This window comes from Miniopterus natalensis, chromosome X (genome assembly GCF_054644295.1).
Source record: "Miniopterus natalensis isolate mMinNat1 chromosome X, mMinNat1.hap1, whole genome shotgun sequence".
Lineage (NCBI taxonomy): Eukaryota > Metazoa > Chordata > Mammalia > Chiroptera > Miniopteridae > Miniopterus > Miniopterus natalensis.
The window spans coordinates 82586755-82607413 of record NC_142103.1 but is presented as its reverse complement, the minus strand read 5'-3'; the positions used below and the strand labels follow the sequence as shown (position 1 = coordinate 82607413).

The 20659-nt window shown below is 38.9% G+C and overlaps 1 pseudogene; it reads left to right on the top strand.

The window, feature by feature from the left end:
- Positions 1-19628: 19628 nt before the first annotated feature.
- LOC107524964 (large ribosomal subunit protein eL18 pseudogene) lies at positions 19629-20166 on the top strand (annotated as a pseudogene).
- The last annotated feature ends 493 nt before the right edge of the window (positions 20167-20659 follow it).

The window sequence follows — 20659 nt, the reverse complement described above, 5'->3', positions numbered from 1 at the left end:
TGCTCTTCGCAATATTTAAAAAATTAGTCCATGTGTAAACTTTCTGTTTATTCTGGGGAGCAGCGTCAGATGGGAATTATGGGAAGCCCTTATTCTTTGCTCTGACATATTATATAGTCACACACATAATTTCCTCCCCAGCCTTCCAAAAAGTTAGAAACTGTGCCCCTAAGTGTAATTAAATAGAGCAAACTGGACATAAATGCTTATGGATATATTTTAAGGCTTGTAGCTTTATGCTTTGGACTTACCTTCCTTTTAAACTTTACCTGTGCAGCTGAATACACTTTTTTTCCCATGACTGTTCTGGAAAATGATGTTTTAATGCTAAGAATTCTGATTTGGTGCCTGGTTTAGTTAGTCCTGTGCACACAATGACAACACACAAATCCATTGGTCATGTTATGGCACCACCTGTGCCTCAGTTTTCTCCTCTGTAAAATGGAGGAAATAGCAATGCCTTATATATATGTGCGAGGATTTAATGGGTCACTAAAATAGTGTTTTTGAAGAATACCAGGCACATGGTAGTAAACACTGTAAATACTATCTATTATTGTTTTATTCTATTTGAAATTGCCTTCCCCACCCTCACCCCCTGTTCATATGTGTGCACATATAATGAATATATGGATGAGTGTTTGGGAGGGTCTTATCTGCACTTACATTTTTCCTTTGATCAAATGAGTGTCTGTTTTGGAAGTCCTTAAATAGTAAGCGATTAGCAATTAACAATAGCCAAGATTCCTCTTAACCTTTATTTAATGTCTTGAAATTCTTGTTTCAATGACATTTTGTGGCTTCCCTCCCCAACTCCAAACATTTTACTGAGTGCTTTAGGAAGTTTTGGTTGAGTAGATCATACAAACATTAATTCCTGCCATATCCTGGTGACAAGCACCTCTTCAGCATTCTCAACACTCTATGTCCTCCCACTGTGTGTTTTTCTACTCCTTCCTTCCAGTGTCCAATTCCTTCCATCTGATCACCTTAAGCCCTCGTCTTCTTTATTCTCTAAAATGTTGTGCAAGCCATTATCCCTTCAAAGTAGTTGGAAAAGTGGGAAAAGTTTAACTGTGTGATGGGGGTGGGGTGGGAGGAGGCCAGTAGTTTAGCTCCAAAGTGCTGGAGAAAAGTAACAGTGAATAAGTTCTGCTGGGGAGGGCTGGGATGTTAGCACTCTTACCCCACCCTGCATTTAGGAAAACATACTCACTGTGAAGAGGGGAGACAAGGGTTGAGGGTAGTGTTCTGAGCCTCAACCAGGGCCCTCTTACCTTAGGATTGTGAAGGCAAACATTGCCAACCCACCCTGGTTCAGAAGCCACAGTTTGCTCACCAAACACAAAGAAGCCCAACAGGACTGACTTCATGGCAGATTAGTAGCAAAAAGCCCCCTGCTCAGAAGGACCTCATGCTTGGGGTTTAATGCTCTGTAATTGCTATTTTGAAATTCTTAGTAATTTTATCATTGAATTTATGTTTTGTAAATGGAGTCCAATGACACAATGAACACAGTGGTGATGGAGGCTTGCAGCATCATCAGTTCACTGTGGTCTTGCTTCCTGCTGCCTCCTTGCTTCCCCAAAATGGATTATGGCTGATCACTTCCTTGACCTCATCCTGTGACCCTTCTACCTTCTGCCTTTTGCTTTTGTATGGGACCTGGATACACATGCAGGAAAGGTTGAGACCAAGAGCATATTACCTGCCCATCTTGGTGTGGGGCATAGATGTGGACAAATCTATCCTGGGCTTGTGATGCCATAGCACATTTAATGGACAACTGGGCAGGGGATAAGCTATGGATTGGGGTGATGAGTTCACAGGAATAAGAGATGCCTAGCTCAACTTCCCTGCTCCTGGCTGGGGCATAATGTGTTGGTGCCATATTTGGTGATATGGGGAAATTTGACAGCCAGTGAGCCATGCGTGCACATGCATCCATGTACACCTCCAGTCACAAGATGGGCCTCTTTGGCCACTTCTGAGGGTCTGCATTCCCCTACAGCTACCCCGTTCCTAAGGGAGTGTGACATTAAATAGTAAATAAAAAAGAAAAAACAGGACATGCCAAGAGAAATATTGCAGAATAAAGAAAAAAGCTTTGGATTTTAGGATCTTTAATAGCACTTTTGTTCCTGTTTTTGAGCAAGGAGCCCTCCATTTACATTTTTCACTGGGCCCCACAAATTATGTACCCAGTCCCAGTGCCCATAAATGGTCTGCACTTGTTTGGAGCTCATTCTTTTTCCAGGTCCCAGCTAATGGAGAGGGAGAGGAGGGAATGGATGAGGTGCTCCCACTGTCTGAAGTTGCCAACTGGGGAGGACTGCACATCACTTTTATTCACAGTTCATTGACCACCCCCCAGTGGCATAGACACAATTAACTGCAAGGGAGAAAACAAGATTTAGTCAAGTGGGACGTCCAGGAGGAAGAAGTTAATGCCAATGTAAGCAAGTACTTGTTGTCTGTGCCAAATCCTCCAAACACACTTCTCTTCTTGGTAATGACACCATCTTCCATCTAATCATGGAAACCAGTCATCTAACAGGTCTTTGTCTCTGGTCACTTTATGACTAATGCTTCTCAAGTCCTGATAGTTTTATATTTGCCCATTTCTTTGATCTGTCCACTTTTCTCCATCTCCACCATCCTAGTTGAAGCTCTCAGTTCCTCAGTGATTTGCAAACACTTTGATTGTGCACACTGTAATTAAATTTTGAGCATAGGCCCCAAATAGCTGTACCTTTGTTTAGAAATAGCATCCATGTACCATTGTTTTTCTGAATCTTAGATATTATCAAAACAATGTTTCTTTATTTCTTTAGAACAATATCGTTTTATATTTTCCCTCATATTTCAATAGATGACCATCTTGTACATTTCCTGAGATATTAGCCTTTCCTTCCAATTGATGATTAGTGACCTAGAAACCTGTGATAGATTTTTGCTTTCACTGTTACCCTCATCTCTATCATCTCTTTCCTCCCTGTAACCATGCATTCATTCATACACAAATAGTTTTTGAAAGACCACTGTGTGCCAGGCACTGTTCCTGACAATGGAATACATAAAACTTAGAAAGTTCCTGCCTGCTTGTAGCTTATTCTAGTGGAAGCAGTTGGGAGACAGAAATAAACTAAATAAAAGTGTCAGGTACTGGTTAGTGCTCTGAAGAAAAATAGTGAAGGGGGATAGAGAGTGACTAGGGGAGGGGCTGACAGGGTGCTATTTTAACAAAGGCTTTGCTGATGAAGTAACACTTGAGACCCAAATGAATTAAGGTTGAGAGCCACACAACTATCTGGGAAGTAAGAGGGAACAGTTAATGCAGATACTCTTCAGTGAAAACACGTTCAGCTTGGGCATGGGACAGCAAGGAGGCCAGTGGGCTACACAGTAAGCAAGAAGGAAGTGACAAGAGAGGGGCTTGGGGAGCCAGGGAAGGACCATTTTTTCCAGGATCTTGTAGACCATGGTCCAGTCTTTGTATCATGTCCTGAAGATGATAGGAAGACACTTGAGAGTTTTGAGTAGAGACGGGGCACGATCAATTTCACACTTTAGAATGATCACTATGGTTGCTGTATGGAGAACAGACTGGGGGTGGGGCAGGGGCGAGGGAGGAAAGAGGGAGACAATTTAAGAAGTGATTTCAGAGATCAGGTGAGAAGTGTCAGTAGGGTGGATTAGGCTAGTGGCAGTGGGGATAGGGGAGAAGTCAGATCTGGGTTGTAATTTGAGGATAGGACCAATTCTCATAATGCCTCCTTTGTACTCAAAACATTTTTACTGATTCCTAATGCCCTTGTTCTTGGAATAAAGTTTAAAATCATTAACAAAGGGTATAAGAACGCCCAGCACCCAGCCTCTACTCACCTCTCTACCTGGGATAGCATTCCTTGTCAGGGTCTCAATTCCAGCTCCTTTTTTTTTTATTTCTCCAACCCCATACTGCTCCCTCCACCTGGGATGTTCTTCCCCTTCCTCTGGTTAGCTGTTACTCTTTTTTCAGATCCCATCTCAATCAACAGTCCCTCAGAGGACAGTTCTCTGATCTCTCTGAATACTAGTTCTTTCTAATGCCACTCTCCTAGTACCACGCCCTCACCCGTGCTTCTTTGCACTCCTTTACTTTCTTTAGTATGAGTATGTGACCATCTGTCTCCTCTAGTAGACTGCAAGCTGCAAGAGGGCTCAGACTTTATTGTTTTTGTTATTGTACCTCCTGCCTCAATGTAATGCCTAGCACATAGTAAAGTCAATAAAATGCAAATGAGAAAGTATGGATGGAAGAAACAAAGAGACTTCTTCAGGAGCACATGAGTTGAGTTAGTGCCATGGGGAACTCAAAAAAATAACTTGGGGAAGAGGGTTACTAATTTTAGCAGTTGGATTGGTGAAGGCCTGTACCCTAATATTGAGAATAATATTACACTCATTTGAAGCTACAAGCTAACAAAAGCCTATGGCATATATTATAACTTGTGTTTTACTTGTATCTTAGTTTGCGTGGGGATGTAAGAAGAAAATTATTCATTCTTCTTTCCACTGCATTATCAAACATGATTTCTCAGACAATTCTTTCTCACTCCTGGATAAAATCTTAAGCAGGTCCAATAAGTTTTCAATCCCATTCAGGCTCAAGTGCAATCCAATTTCAGTAAATAAAATGTCCCATCCAATCTAACCTAAAAAAGTTCAGTCTTTTATTCAGTTTCAAACACTTCCTTTCCTAGCCCCCAATAAATCTTCTGATGAGGATGAGACCTGTGCAAAGGGAGAGAAAGGCACAGTTGATGTCTTTTATCCTCTCTTCCTTCTTTCACTGCAACCCCCAGTCTCTAGCTGCCATTTCCAGCTTGCCCATAGTTGGGGCATAGGAAAGGGGAGAAGGCAGAGCAAGGGACCCCTCACTAGACTGGTGTAGATGTCACTCACCAGGGAGCTTCCTGGGTGTGGAGAATGTTCAAAGATGACTTTTACTTCGGCAGCTCTCCTGGTCCCTCAGTGACTTTGCATTGCTAAGAATCTCTTAGCAATAAGGCTTCTGATGAGGACGAACATCCTCTGGCTGACTTTTCCCTTCATCCTCTGGCTTTTTAGTAGTTTATCCCCTGATGGGTTCAACTGCCCTACAAATGGATTTCCTGGGCAGAACCCTCTCAGGACCTCTCAGTCCAGATCCCTTCCAAGGTCCACATCTGGCTCAGAAGAAATGTACATGCATCCCAAACCCTTCTGACACTGAAAGTACTGATGATTCCTAGGGCAGTCACTTCTCCTTAGGCTGCTTTTTAGGCAGTAGGTCAAACACAGGTTCACACCTTCATATTTCCCCAGAAAAGAGTCAGATGCCTGCCCTTCTGTCCTTCAAGCTCCAGGGAACATCATAGGTCAGGCTCTTATTTGTTCTCATAAAGCCCTTATTATCGAATTTAAGGTGAAGAGAAAGTACCACATTCCCTTCTCTTACGTGTGTGTGTGGTGGGGGAGAGACTCAGCACTCCAACCACTCTCCTCTCACCTTCAACTTCCAATGGGTCACTTTGCTTCTCTTATATGGCCTGGTGTTAAGCAATGGTCAGGGTTACCTTATAATTTATTATCTAAAAAGAGTCACCTTCTTTGATTTGTAGTTGTATTTTCCACTTTATGTAAATTTTATTGAAGTGTAACATTCATACAGCAAAATAGACAAATCACAAGTGTACAGTTTGATGAATTTTTATGTGAGTACTTATATAACAAACACATACATAAAAAAGCCAGAACATTCCCAGCACCCTAGTAGCTCCATTGTGTTTCTGAAAATCATTATCCCTCCTTCAAGGGTAACCACTATTCTCACTTCTAGGACCACAGATTTGTTGTATAAACTAGGAAAATTCTGAGAGTGAAAGGGGGCATGTGGTATCTTGTTCCCCAAAATGGCCACCATCAATTACTTCTCTTCTTGTTAACCTGTCTCCACTAATAAGAGGTAACCATTCTTACACTCCTGGCTCCTCTCTGACTACTTTGACCAATAGAATATTGCAAGTATGATGCTTTGCCAGTTGCAGGCTTAGTCTTTAAGAGGGCTGGCAGTTCCTAATTCCAGCCTTGACTCTGAGTCTCCATAAAAGACATTCAGGGTACTCTGCTGGAGAGAAAAAGATCATATAGAGGATCACTGGGGTGCCAGAAATGTGAGTAAAGAAGGTGATCCTGAATATTCAACCCAGTGAAGCCTTCAGATGACTCCTGCCCCAGCTGCCGTATGACTACAAATTCTGAGTTTCTCCACTTTTGGATCTTTAAGCAGAAAGTCTCTTTGGCCCCAAACTCCTATAACCCATTTGAGTGCAGGCAATGTGACTCCCTAGAGAGGAATTAATAATTCCTTTCCCCTTTTCCCCAGGTATCTACTGCCTCCTCGGTAAACCTTGATTCTCGTTTGATCTGCAGAGCTTTGGCATAGAGACCATTCTGTGTTTCTCCCATGAGGCAAAGAAGCAAGTCTTGTTGACTGATGGCAATTAATCATAATGAGGATACCTTGATTGTAAGATAGGCATTGAACATAAGATATTATCTGCTCAGAAGAAGACAAAAATCACCCACATGACAGTCTGTGGTATAAAGCTCAATGATGCCAATCTTTTGCAGAGAGAATCAGGGGCAACTCTTATGAAGTTAGGTGTAAGGTCATGGGAATAGAGCAAATAAAAAGTGTTCTGGCGCTCCCTTACTTCCCCTCCAGCCTCCAAAGACAAATAGCTGATAGGCGACCAGGCAAATGGGAAACTACAGAAGACTTACCCTAAGGCTGGATGAGAACCTATGATAAAACCATTTGTACTCATCTCTTAGGGAAGAGCAATTTCTGTAAACTAAGGGTGTGTCTTTTTCTTTTAGGCTTTGATGTGAGGTAGAAACATCTCTAGGTTTTACTGTCAAATTTTCTCTTGAAATTAACCTTCATCTTGTTAACTATTTTTTTCAAAATTGTGCAAAAATGCAAGTTAATTGTAGGAGAAATATGCAACTAGAGATAGAATGTCAGCAGCTGTTGGGATCTATTCTTCCATACTGTTAGGTATGAGATGTCATATGAATCCTTATTCACTTTTACTATTGACATTCTGTATCCATGACCACATCACTTAGAACTTTATTTTGTTTGAGCTATAGAACTTATCATTTATCAATATTTACGTGCCTTCAGAATGTGGCTATAAATGGTCATATCCTAAGATATGTCTACATCCAAAGTTCATTTGACATTTTATCACTGATTACACTTTCTAGAAGACAAATAAATACTTTGCCCTTACCATACTACATCAGTAATTTGAAGTATTGTGATTTCTCAGGGTGCCTGTTGTATCATGTATATTTGTACTCTATGATATGTTTCACCTATTTTCTTATTATCTGAAGGAATTCATTTTGATCCTTATCTGTAAAACATACCAGAAATGTGAAGAACATAAAAGAAGGAAAGGAAAATGAATAAAATGTTTTTCAATCATCTTTTGTTATGTAGTAAACCACTATGAAATTTATTGGCTTAAAACAACAATGATTTATTAAATTTTATGATTCTGTGGGTTGGTGGACTTAGATGGGCAGCTCTTTTGTTCTACATGGTGTTTGTTGGAGTCATTTGTATGGCCACATTCAATTAATGGTAGGGCTGGGGCTGTGAGTTTGAAAACCTTAGTTCTTCTACATAAGGCCTCTTTCTGTTATTAGCTTGAATGTCCTGATTGCAAGGTGATATCAGGATTTCAAGAGCAGGAAACTAGCAGGTGCCAGCCTCTTCAGGTGTCAACCCAGTACTGTGAAATTAAACTCTATCAATTCCACAGCATGTTATTGGTCCAAACAAATTGCAAGGCCAACATACATTCAAGAGGAAGGGAAATATGTTCCACTTCTCCATGAAAGGAACAGCATGTACACAAAGGATGGGAGAAATTGTTGATGGCCAGCTTTAGTGACAGTTTACCAAAAACAAGAAAGGGAAATATAAGGAAATAGAGATATAAATTGGGGGAAAATACACAGAAATTGAAGAAAGAAATTATGAGAATAAGGATATTCTTCAAATATTTGTTCATTCACGTATTTTATCTCCAACATCTTAGCATGTGTCTGGCATATAGTAAGGTTCTTAGTTAATGTTTATTAAATGAGAAAACCCACCTGATCAGAAAAACCCACACTACATGGTTATATTAGCAATAAATAACTTTGTTTGTGTTAAGCCAGTGAAATTTTAGAGCTTATTTGTTATAGCAGCCAGTGTTATATGAACTAGCACATCTCTATATCCCAACACCCCAACAGTTTTAAGGGTTAAAATAAAGTTCAAATTCCTTAGGTCTGACGTTGTTAATCTCTGGTTAATATAGTTAAAAGTATATTTGGAACCATACTGGAGTAGGCAGACTTTTCAAATAACCTTCAATGAGTCCCACTTCTTGGAATTCACATCATCATATAATCCTCTTCCCTTCAATGTGGACTGGACCCAATAACTTGTTTATAACCAATATAATAACACAAAGGTAATGGAAGTCATGTCCATGATTAGGTTACAAAAGATTGTGGTTTCCTTTTTGCTAACAGACTCTCTTGCTGGCTTTGATGATGCAAATTGCCATCTTGGAAAGGCACATGTGACGAAACATTGAGGATGGCCTCCAACCAACAGCCAGTGGGAAACTGAGTCCCTCAATCCAACAGCCTTCAAGGAACTAAAGCCAGCCAAGAACTACATAAATGGGTTTGAAAATGGATTTTTCTCCAGTTGAACCTTAAAATGAGACTACCACCCTGGCCAATATCTTGATTGCAGCCTCATGAGAGACTCTAAAATAGAGAACTCAACTAAGCTGTGCCCAGATTCCTGATCCACAGAAAGTGAGAGATAATGAATGTGTGTTGTTTTATGTTTCTAAAATTTGGGGTAATTTGTTATGCAACAATAGATAACTAATAGAGTCGCATACCTGGGTTTTAATCTGGGGTATATCCACAGTCTATTGACACTGGTAATCTTCTAGTTTCAAAAAAGATATTCTTAGAGATAAATACATGTTTGAAGTATTTCTGCTTCTCATGTGCATTTTTAAATCATGAACTTCTAGAAAAATTGTCCTATCATACCTTTCTGCTTACTTAAGCCATTTTTACTATGAAGAAACTACTATATGATTGTTTAAAATCTGTTTGCTTTGATGCTTGAAATTTTTGAAGAAAGAAAATCTATAAGAAAAGAAACAGGGAAAGGCATACAGAACTGAAACAAGAGTGTTCAGTTCCAAATGACTGAGGCTGGAGAAATCTAAAATGTTCTACATCCATCTGAAATGCAGGAAAAAACCCAGATACTCAATAACAGAGAAACTCTACGAAAGTTATTTGCACCTTCATTATGATCAACAGCCTAGCTTCAAGAGGTGAATTAAGGTCTGTGGAAACAACATGAAGCAGCCTGCAGACAAAAGAGAGAAAAAGAGAAGTAAACATATTTGGAAGGTCTGGCAGCAATGAGTTTACAACCCCTAAAGACAACTATTGACTGCAGTTGGGGAGAAGCTGACCCTTATGGATAGAACTTGTTCAGTTTGTCATCCAGTTAATGTCCTACTGACCCCCAACACTGAAGCCATATCTCTCACCCTGCTTATAAAAAGTGTTTCTTCTCCCTGTAGTTAGAAATATTGTTTTCATATCTCTATTGAAAATGTTGGAGAGAAGGGAATTAGAACATCAAGGATACATGATTTTAAGGAAATGAAAAGAGAGGCATACTTCCTATTGAAGTGAAAATTAGGTGTTTAAAAAGCAAATTCAAGCCCAGCCAGCATGGCTCAGGGTTTGAGCATTGACTTATGATCCAGGAGATTGCGTGGTTCGATTCCCAGTCAGGGCACATGCCCTGATTGTGGGCTTGACCCCCATTAAGGAATGTGCAAGAGGCAGTCAATCAATGACTCTCTCATCATTGATATTTCTATCTCTCTCTCCCTCTCCCTTCCTTTCTCTGAAATCAATAAAGACATATTTTAAATAATTTTTTTTAAAAAAAAAGCAGATTCAAGACCTGCTGCATTTATTGTTGTTACCTACCTGATCTCAGAAATTATTTGATTGGAAACCCTTGATTTAACCTTTCTGCACCTAACTATCTTAATGTAAAGGATTAAGCTGTTGAACCTTAAGGGCTACGGTTACTATAAAGTTTTATGACTCAACAATGCTTATGGTTTTAGGCCAGAAGGAAAACCCATTTAGAAAGTTTCTTTAAGAGGAGAAAGATGGCTGATTGCAGAAAAACTTTATAATTATCTTAAATGATGATGCTGTAGGGCAAGTTGAAGTTAGGCTAGATGATGATGATTCATCTTAACTGTACTTTTAATACAACCCTGATATTATTCTTGTTTTGCTAAGCAAACGGGAACTTCCCCTGTTCTGACAGCTGAGCTTAGTCCTAAGAAAAGATCAACTGGAATTGACAGCTTTTCTCAAGTGCTGAGCCACTTGGAAGAGATTGAGATGCTGAAAATATCCAGTCCATTAGGCTTTGAAGTATCAGAGTATCTCCCTAATTTGACACTTACCTATGAACAGATTCCAACATGAGTTCTCTTTCCAAAGGGATTTTGTTAAAGTGTGTGTTGGACCCCTTTTTATTACATTACCCATGCTCCTTTAAAATACAAACTCATGATCACACTATTTACTATTTCACCTCAGTTTTGGTTTTGACCTTTCCAAACAACCCATATTCACCTGACATTTAGACACAGAAAAATATTTTAGTGTCTATAATCAATTGGTTACCAAGTATAAAATTATTGACATTACTCAAGGACTAATTCTTTTTTCTTTTATCATTCAGTATACTTCCTGAAGTTTTGTTTGCAATCTATACACATTTAGATAGCTTCTAAATGTATCTCTCTTGTCATAGATGTTAAAATGTACCTCTACTTTAATGACTTCCAGACAATTCAAACTCAACATTCTTCAGAGTAGAATTCATCATCTTCGCATTCAAGCTCCTCTTCCTGACTTCTCCATTTTGGTTAACAGCACTATCATCGACCGGACATCACCCAAGACTTTTCTTTTTCCCATACTCTCTATACCTAGTTATTATACTTTGGCAATTTTCCTTTTAACCATTTCTTGTATCTTTCACACAAACCCTTAACGCCCACTCTTCCTTCTTCGCTTTAACCCTTATAATCTCTGACCTATACCATTGCAGTGCACCTATGGACTTCCCCAGGCCACATAACCCCAGGATAAGGCTAAAAATCAAGGCCAAGATATCTGTTAAAAAACTCCCTTCTCTTGCTCTGCCCAGAAACATCTCCTGGAATTCCAAATCTCCTCAAATGGGTTCTAAATGGTTTGAGTATTCTCCAGAGAGTCTTTTACATGCATTCTGAGAACCAATCCTCCTGGATATTCCACAAGAGTTGGCATATTGCTATTCTCCTACTTTGACTTACTTTAGTGATATGCATTGTCATCATTGTCAAAAACAACAAATACCTCATTGCTGCTGGTGTCTACCAGTGCTCAAGGCTTTGGCCACTACGTCTAACTACAGTGTAGCAAAGAGATTAAGAACGTGGGCTATAGGTTCAGATGGGTCAAAACTGAAGTCCTATCTCTGTCTTTACCAGCTATGTGATTTTAAGAAAGTTGCTTAACTTTTGTAAAGTTCAATTTACCTGTCTGTAAAATGAGGATAATAATAATGCCTGCACTGTAGAGTTGTGTTCAGGAACAAAGAAAGTTTAAGTATTTTCAATTTGCCTCTTCTAGTGCCTCCTAAAGGGAAGACTCCATTGCAAGCTTGGTTGCTGAAGGCTTTGCCAGCTACATGGAGTAAGAAAGGGTGGAAATGAGAATGATAAGCACTATTTGTGAGCACAAATGAGTTTGGGAGAGGAAGAGAGAAAAAGAGAGTAAGACAAACTAGCATGGGGACAATAGGGGCAGGGAGAGAAAAAGAGAGATTTGGGGAAGAGCAGTGAGTGAATTAGATTTTAATTAGTCTTCCTGTATATTTCATGATAAAATTTCCCCTTACCACCATTTCAAGAGATCTTCAGTGTTTTAAAGGCTTTTGGTAATTAGATTTTTGTTCATTTTGGATATGCTGAGACAGAGACTCAGCCTTCACCTCAAGGCAACCCAACTTTATTTGTGTTACACTTAAAACAATCAGGTTACTCAGGGCTACAGGGTAAATGACCAGTTTCTCTCCAGAAGAGCCAAATTATGACGGAGGAGGTGAATATAAGTTACACAATTTTCTCATTCATCAATTTCAAAAGTTGTTTTTTTCTTTAATTTAATAATTTGGGATTGAAGCCAGACGTCCTGTGTTCAGATCCTCACTCTTCCACTTAGTAGCTGTGAAAACTTGAGCAAAGGATTAAAAGTCTCTGTTAACTTTTTCATGTGTAAAATAAAAAAATAATTGCTTATACCAAAAAGGGTTGTTGTATTAATTAAATAAGTTAAAACATTTAAAGAGCTTAGAATAGTTTTGATAAATAGTAGGCATGGAACAAAAGCTAGATATCACAGTATTTTTTATCTATTTTCCAAAGTAGATAGCTAAGTTCAGAGCATATAAAAGGCATTAAAAATCACTCTTATTCAAAATAATATTGGAAGTTTTTGCCACAGTCATCAGACAGGAAGAAAACATAAAAGGTATCCAAATTGGAAAGGAGGAAGTAAAACTGTCATTATTTGCAGATGACGTGATATTATACATAGAAAACCCTAAAGACTCCATCAAAGTACTACTAGATTTGATAAATGAATTTGGCAAGGTAGATGGATACAAAATTAACACCCGGAAATCAATGGCATTTTCGTACACCAACAATGAACTCTCAGAAAGAGAAACTAAAAAAACAATCCCATTTAACACTGCAGCTAAAAAAGTAAGATACTTAGGAATAAACCTAACCAAGGATGTAAAAGACCTGTACTCGGAAAACTACATGACACTGAAAAAAGAAACAGAGGAAGATATAAACAAATGGAAGAATATACAGTGTTCATGGATTAGCAGAATTAATATCATTAAAATGTCCATACTACCCAAAGCAATCTACAGACTCAATGCAATACCTATTAAATACCAATAGCATATTTCACAGAGCTAGAACAAATATTCCAAAAATTTATATGGAACCAAAAAGACCCTGAATAGCTGCAGCCATCTTGAGAAAGAAGAACTGAGTGGGAGGGATCATTTTACCAGATATCAAACTGTACTACAAAGCCATTGTAATCAAAAGAGCCTGGTATTGCTACAACAACAGACATATAGATCAATGAAACAGAACAGAGATCCCAGAAATAGACTTACACAATTATGATCAGTTAATATTTGACAAAGGAGGCAAGAGTATCCAACGGAGTAAAGACAATCTCTTCAATAAGTGTTGCTGGGAAAATTGGACAGATACATGCAAAAGAATGAAACTAGACCACCAACTTTCACCATACACAAAAATAAACTCAAAATGGATAAAAGACTTAAATGTAAGTCACGAAACCATAAAATTCCTGGAAGAAAACATAGGCAGTAAAGTCACAGACATCACACATAGTGGACTTTTCACTGATACATCTCCTAGGGCAAGAGAAACAAAAGAGAAAATAAACATATGGGACTACATCAAACTAAAAAGCTTCTACACAACAAAGGAAAACAGCCTCAAAATACAAAGGAACCCCACGGTCTGGGAAAACATATTTGCCAAGGATGTATCTGATAAGGGGCTAATTCCCAAAGTGTACAAAGAACTCATAGTACTCAGCAAGAGGAAGACAAACAACCCAATTAAGAAATGAGCAAAGGACTTGAATAGACACTTCTCCAAAGAGGACATACGGATGTCCAGGAGACACATGAGAAAATGCTCAACATTGCTGATCATCAGAGACATGCAAATTAAAACCATAATGAGGTATCACTTCACACCTGTCAGAATGGCTGCCATCAACAAATCAACAAACAACATGTGCTGGCGAATATGTGGAGAAAGGGGAACCCTAGTACACTGCTGGTGGGAATGCAGACTGGTGCAACCACTATGGAAAACAGTATCGAGATTCCTCAAAAAATTAAAAATGGAGCTGCCTTTTGACCCAGTGATTCCACTCTTAGGAATGTATCCTAAGAATCCTGAAACATTCATCAGAAAGGATCTATGTACCCCGATGTTCATAGCAGCACAGTTAACAATAGCTAAGATCTGGAAACAGCCCAAGTGCCCATCAGTAGATGAGTGGATTAAAAAGCTGTGGGACATTTACACCATGGGATACTACGCAGCTGTAAAGAAGTAGAATCTCATACCCTTTGGGACAGTATGGATGGACCTGGAGAATATTATGCTAAGTGAAATAAGCCACGCAGGGAAAGACAAATATCACATGATCTCGCTTATACGTGGACTCTAAAGAACTTAATAAACTGATTAACAGAATAGATTCAATGACATGGAAGCATAGATGAGACTGATGAATGTCAGAGGGATGGAGGAGGGTGGGTGGGTGGAGGGGGATTGAATAACCAAAGAATTTATATGCATATATGCACAACCCAAGGACACGGACAGCGGTGGGGAGAGGGACTGGGGAGGGGGAAGGGATGGGGAGGAATGGGTCACTGAGGAGAAAAAGGGACATCTGTAATATTTTAAACAACAACAACAACAAAATAATACAAAGGAAACCCACTGTATGAGAGAAGATATTTGCCAAGGATGCATCTGATAAGGGGCTAATTTCCTAAGTGCACAACTTAGCAACTCATACAACTCAACAAGAGGAAGACAAACAATCCAATTAAAAAATGGGCAAAGAACTTGAATAGACACTTCTCCAAAGAGGACATACAGATGGTCAAGAGACATATGCAAAAATTCTCAAAGTTGTTAATCATCAGAGAGACACAAATTAAAACCACAATGAGGTATCACTTCATACTTGTAAGAATGGCTACCATCAACAAATCAACAAACGACAGGTGCTGGTGAGGATGTGGAGAAAGGGGAACCCTAGTACACTGCTGGTGGGAATGCAGACTTGTGCAACCACTATGGAAAACAGTATGGAGGTTCCTCAAAAAATTAAAAATGGAACTGCCTTTTGACCCTGTGATCCCACTTCTAAGAATATATCCTAAGAATCCTGAAACACTAATCAGAAAGAATATATGCACCCCTATGTTCACAACTTAGCAGCTCATACAGTGCAGTTTAGCAGCACAATTTACAATAGCTGAGATCTGGAATCATCACAAGTGCCCATCAGTAGATGAGTAGATCAAAAGCTATGGGACATTTACACCATGGAATACTATGCAGCTGTAAAGAAGAAGGATCTCATACCCTTTGAGACAGTATGGATGGACCTGGAGAATATTATGCTAAGCAAAATAAACCAAGAAGAGAAAGACAAACATCCCATAATCTCACTAATATATGGAATCCAAACAACCTAATAAACTGATTAACAGAGTAGATTCAATGACATGGAAGCATAGATCAGACTCACGAATCTCAGAGGGAAGGAGGAGAGTGGGTGTATGTGGGGGAGAGATTAATCAAAGAATTTATATGCATATAGGCATAACCCAAGGACATAGACAATGGTGTGTTGAGGGACTGGGGAGGGGGTGGAAGGGTTGGAAGGAGTCAATGGGGAGAAAAAGATACATCTGTAGTATTTTGAACAATTAAAAAAACCCAAATCCTTACAGAAGATATCAGCATTCTACACAGTAATAAAAAGTATTACTTCAAAGTTTGAAATCTACTCCAAGAAATGTAATGATTGTATTACTCTATGAAATAAGCTAAAACCAATATATTTATATATGCTATAAATAGCATATATTTTGAGAAAGTCCAGTTTTAGTGTTTGAATGAGTTTTGTTTTGCATTGTTTAAACCTCTACCAAAGTTTATGTACATCTTAGAATGTTGTATAAATAGAGTATTTGGAAACACTGACTTTTAGCACAAACTGCATGTAAAACATGAAAATCAAAACTATGAAATATAAAATAAAAGGCATTAAAGTTTATATATCATATATATTAACATATTTGTAACATATTAACATATTTGTAACATATGTATATACACCTCTTTGTACATATGTTGTATACATTAAACACACACACATATACATATATATAGAGAGAGACAGAGACAAAGAGAGAGAGGTGACACTTTATTAATTACCCCCATAAATATTTCCAACATTTATTTATTCATTCTTTCAATAGATATTTGTAGCACCCTTACTATGATGATCCTGGCTAAAATATCAAGACTCTAAATACATACATACCAAGTGCAGTTGCTGAGGTCAGCACCATCTCAGACCCTTGGAAACACTTGATGATGTTAATAGAAAAATGAAGATCTGGGGAGAAAATGAAGTGAGTTGATTTACCCAGAGCCATATGTTTTGCTAGCACAGTTTTGAATACTTTAGGTCAATCCTGCAGTCTTTTATTCTCTCTGCTTTTCCACCTGTGCAATGTAAATAGTCACAATAGCTTCATAAAGGGATTGGGATGATTTGTAAGTTAAATATGAACTCTTGCTGGCTCAAGGATCATCCTCTACATTCCATAAAACAACCTTGATTTTAAGGCAGAGGACAATGACAGAGGGCACATTTTCTATGTGCCTTGCATAGGTGTTATAGCCACATAAAGTTTTCTCTTAGCACTCACTCAAGAGTGCCCTTGGCAACCTCTTGGCTGGCTCTGTAGTTGAGGTGGGCTATGTTAAGGAATGGAAATCTACAATTAAAACTTGAAGGTGAGGAGAGAAAGACAAGGCTGAGAGTTTTGCAAGCTATTGATGTGTTGAAGGCCAGCCACTTTATTAATGTGTATGTGGAGGAAACCTAAAACTTAATCAAATAGTCCTCTGGCACACAAGCCTTTTGTTTATCAGCATTCTGTCTCTTGGTATGTTTGTGAAAATATATATGAGAGCCATGTGTACTCTGAATTCTTGCTTTTTCACAGTAAGATCTATGTCACTCCCACCCCTGTTTCATTGGGAATTAGCTTTAACCCTCTGATAGCAAAGGTGAGGAGTAAAAAACTGAGAACTATTTTTATAAAATCTTGACCATGGCACCCTCCTGAAAAGATTGCATCCAGGAGAGCACAACCAATACTGCTTTTGCAATTTTACCCCTGTAATGGGTGTGTTATATGGGAAAGGGTGGCAGGGGCAGTATTTGCTCTACACTGGAATTGATAGTGGCATAAACGCTCTCCCCACTTTCAGTTAACCCTCCCATTGTTTTCACTTGTCTTCCTAAAATTAAAATCTCACCTATGTCATTGCTTTACATATGAACCTTCAATGGCTCCCTTTTGCTTTTGGAGTTAGAATGTCTTCATAAGGCTCAGCACAGCCTACCTTTTCAATGTTATCTCCTGGCATTTCCCCTCACACACTCCATAATCTAGCCAGGATAATTTGGGATTAAATGAGGCAGTCCCCATGGTGGCTCAGATGGTAGGTTTTGGGTCCAGACTCGGCTTAAATCCAGGATCTCACTAGTGTAGAATCAGAGAAGTTATTTACCTTCCTGTGCTTCAGTTTCCCTATCTATAAAATGGGGGAAATAATAGTATCAAAACCCTACTATGGCAAGAAAATAAGTTAATACAAATAAAGTGTTTAGAGTAATGCCTGACACATAGCAATTATCATAAAAGTTTTGGTAGCATTATTATCATTTACAGTGATTGGAATGTGATATTTTCTTTGTCATCTCTGTGCCTTTGTACATATAGTTCCATAGCCTATAATTCCCTCTCCCTTTCTATGTCTAAAGGCTAACTCACTTTAAACACCTCTCTCAAGTGTCATTATTTATTTGCCCCTCTCTTTGCACATTCCACTTATCATAACAGATTATTTCAGCTTTTAAAAACAAGTATTTTGTCTTCCCTTATAAGATTGTGACCTCCTTGAGGGCAATGGTTGTCTTCATTTTTGTATCTCTAGTTCCCAGAAATTTCAAAATGATTGATTTTGAAAACAGCCTTTGAAATGATTGATGGATCCACAAAAAAATCTTGTGTAAAAATGTTCATAGCAGCATTATTCACAATAGCTCCAAAATGGAAACAACCTAAATGTTTATCAACAGATGAATGGATAAACAAATGATGTATCTGTATAATAGACTATCACTCACTAATAAAAAGGAATGAAGGACTGACATGTGCTACAACATGGATGAATCTTGAAGACCTTGTTCTAAGCGAATGAAGCCAGAAACAAAAAAAAAAACACATATGATTCTATTCACATATTATATGAAATGTCAAGAATAGGCAAATTTAAAGTGACAGAAAGCAGATTAGAGCTAGGGAAGGGTTGGGGGAATAGTGAAAGGGTATGGAGTTTCTTTTTGGGGTGAGGAAATGTTCTGAAATTGAATATGATGATGATTGTACAACTCTGAATACATAAAAAAACCAATGAGTTGTACACTTTAAATGGGTGGATTGTATAGTATGTGAATGGTATCTCAATAAAGCTGTTACTGAGTATTGATTGAATGAATGGACAAATGAAGGGGAGCCATTTTGCATTTGTGTTTAATGTAAGCATATACAAGAGCCAAATATCAAGTCCCTGAGTCCCTGAGCAGAGCCAGTGTTAAAGCTCCTCACCTTTTGGCCTTCTTGCTACCACATTTCCCTTCTCAAGCACTTGCCTCCCAGCTTACTCCCCCTAGCTCTTCATTCTCTTCCACTCTCCCCTTTTCTTTCCTACTTAGATTTTTCTCTTCCTCCACATTCAACCAGCCCCTTGGTACAGTTTAAGGGAGACCATGAAAGGAATGGGGTTTTCTTGGGGGAACTGGAACATGAGAGCCCAAAGGGACCCTGGATACATCCTTTTGTAGGAACACTGCTTTACAGTGGAGGCTCAAGGGGTCAAGGACATTGCTTAACTTCATACACTAAGTTAGTTCAGGAACTGAAATTAGAATCCAGGTCCTCTGTTCACCTGCTCAGTGCAATTTCCAGCACACTGCCTGCCTTCCTCACCTCCAACATACCTACTACCCCCAGACTGGAATGATCTGGAAACCAAAACAAGTGGAACTAATGAAGATCCCAAACCCACATACTGAACAGCTCAATATATGTCAGGCACTTTCTGTTTATTCTCTTCCAAAAATATTCCAGATCAAGCTAGCACCCCATTATACTGCACTTAAAAAAATTTAAATTTTATGTTTTTGCACTTTAGTTTTACTAGTAAGGAATACATGATATAGTAGAGAGACCACAGAATTGGTAGTCTGGATATCTAGACCTCAGTTCTCATTCTGTCGTTAAGTGGCAATGTGGCTTGAACAAGACCATCCTCGGCTTCACTTCCCTCACTGTAAAATTAAGGGTTGGATTAGATTACTTTTGGATTAGATTACTTCTTTGCTCTATTCCATGTCTCTATGGTTCTTTAATTTGATAACTGAAGATTGAAGTAAAGAGACTATGGGGAGCAAAAGGCACCATCATGAGAGTTGACACCAGCCACAACAAAGACTGAAAGGTTTAGTGTAAGAAGTTCAAGACCCAGGACATCTACCTTAGGCTGTCGGTCAAGCTATACAGGTTTCTGGCCAAACGAACCAACTCTACCTTCAATCAAATGGTGCTGAAGAGGTTGTTCATGAGTCGCACCAACCAACTGCCTCTGTTTCTTTCCCAGATAATCTGGAAGATGAAACTTCCTGGCCAGGAAGGCAAAATCACTGTGGTTGTAGGGGCTATAACTGATGATGTGCATGCCCAGGAGGTGCAGAAACTGAAAGTGTGTGCACTTAATATGAGCAACCATGGTGGAGCAACATCCTCAAGGCCTGGGGCAAGATCCTTACCTTCATCTAGCTGGCCCTGGGCTCCCCCAAGGGCTGTGGCACAGTCTTGCTTTCTGATCCTTGCAAGGGCTGAGAGGTATACAGGCATTCCAATAAGGCCCCAGGACCCCTCACAGCCACATCAAACCTTGGTTACCCTCCAAGGGCTGGAAGTTTGAGTGCACAAGAAGCTGAAGGGCCAGCCACAGCTACTAAAACTAACTGCAGATCCTACCTTGTTATTAAAACTATTTTGGATGCTGAAAAATAGAGGTTATCAGCAGACTTAGAACTCTTTTCAATGTAGAGATATGCTTCCAGAGATACTTGTGGTAATTGAATCTGACCAGTATAAAGAGTTATTCAGCAACATATGAACACAGGAATAATTGAAGTAATTTTCATACAATCTGAGTATCATTATGCTATTTCAGGACATGACTGTTATGATAATAAGGGAATTATTATTTCAGGTAACTGAAATAAAGGCAAGAAATATGCCAGGCACTTTAATTTCTCATTTTAACTCCCACAACAACCATATGAGAAAAGAAGTACCCACTATACACATGTGAAAAGTGAGGATTGGAGAAATAGCCTAACTTTCCCAGGGTCACAGAGAATTAGGGGTGCCAGAGGGGTATGGTACTAAGTCTTCTTGACTCCTTGATTTACATTTTTCTTTCTG